General features: G+C 40.6%; 1 long non-coding RNA gene and 1 other non-coding gene across 2 annotated transcripts in view; both read right to left on the reverse strand.

Annotated features, from left to right (window-relative positions):
• Positions 1-1,213, reverse strand: part of LOC128250979 (uncharacterized) — a 40,718-nt gene that overhangs the window by 1,192 nt on the left and 38,313 nt on the right. The window lies entirely within an intron of this gene.
• Positions 691-762, reverse strand: Trnam-cau (transfer RNA methionine (anticodon CAU)). Its single transcript has one exon. It is a non-coding gene; the product is annotated as a tRNA-Met (tRNA).

Consider the following 1,213-nt stretch of genomic DNA (forward strand, 5'->3'; position numbering starts at 1 on the left):
ATATATATATATATATATATACACATATACAATGTAAGAACATGTGTAAACATGTATACACATGTGCTTACATTTACGCATGTAGCTTGAAAAGTCCTCACATGTAGGCACTAAACACCCGCGTGCGTGTATGCTTCTCCATGGCTGTGTATAATATATCAATAAATATAAAACTACACGCACGCGCGCACACAGTGATTTTATTTTGGGTGTTAATACATACATACATACATACATACATACATATATATACATGGTGCACGAGCACACGTTGTAGCAAGAAATACAGATAGATATGTGTATATATATTTTAACACGCAAGACAACGAAAGGCATTCGGTGCGGGATTTCTTGGTCGGAGAATGATTTCTCGTTTTGAAATCTCGCAGCGAATGCCTCTCACGTTCAACTGTAGGAAAACGTTTTAAAATGTATGTGACATGGCTTTTGGCGTAAGCCGGTCAGTTGGTGACCTCTTGACCTTATATAAATTTCTCTAGCATGATACAAAAATAATAAGTAGCGCGTTCGGTTCATTCAACTAAAAGTCCAAGCGGTGCTCCAGCATGGCCAATCTAAAGAAAAGGAAACACGTAAAAGGTAAACAAGAAACAGCCCTGTATACTTGTATATATTTGTAGACAATTCAGTTGCGATGTATAAATATAAATGAAAATAGACACAAGTCTTTAGCAGAGCGTAGTTTCGATCTACGGACCTCTGGGTTATGGGCCCAGCACGCTTCCACTGCGCCACTCTGCTCACCGAGCATTCCGCTATATGTATATTGTATTATTTCTTGTCTGTCCTGGGTTTACCTCATCAAGTATTCTTTTATTCTTTTCTTCTTTTACTTGTTTCAATCATTTGATTGCGGCCATGTTGGAGCACCGCCTTAAACGGTTTTTAGTCGAACAAATCGGCCCCAGGGCTTTACTCTTTTGTAAGCCTAGTACTTATTCTATTGGACACTTTTGCCGAACCGCTAGGTCACGGGGACGTAAACACCCCAACATCGGTTGTCAAGCGATGGTGGGTGGACGGGACACACTCACACACACACAAGAGACTGACAGACAGCCATTCAGGTAGACTTATAGACAACAGGTCAACTGACAGATAGTCAAAGAGATGAGGGAGAGACAGAAAGAGAGAGATGGAGAGAGAGAGAAACAGAATGATGGGCAGACCGATAACTTAATAGGCAGATAGA

Source organism: Octopus bimaculoides, chromosome 27 (genome assembly GCF_001194135.2).
Source record: "Octopus bimaculoides isolate UCB-OBI-ISO-001 chromosome 27, ASM119413v2, whole genome shotgun sequence".
Classification (NCBI taxonomy): Eukaryota; Metazoa; Mollusca; class Cephalopoda; order Octopoda; family Octopodidae; genus Octopus; species Octopus bimaculoides.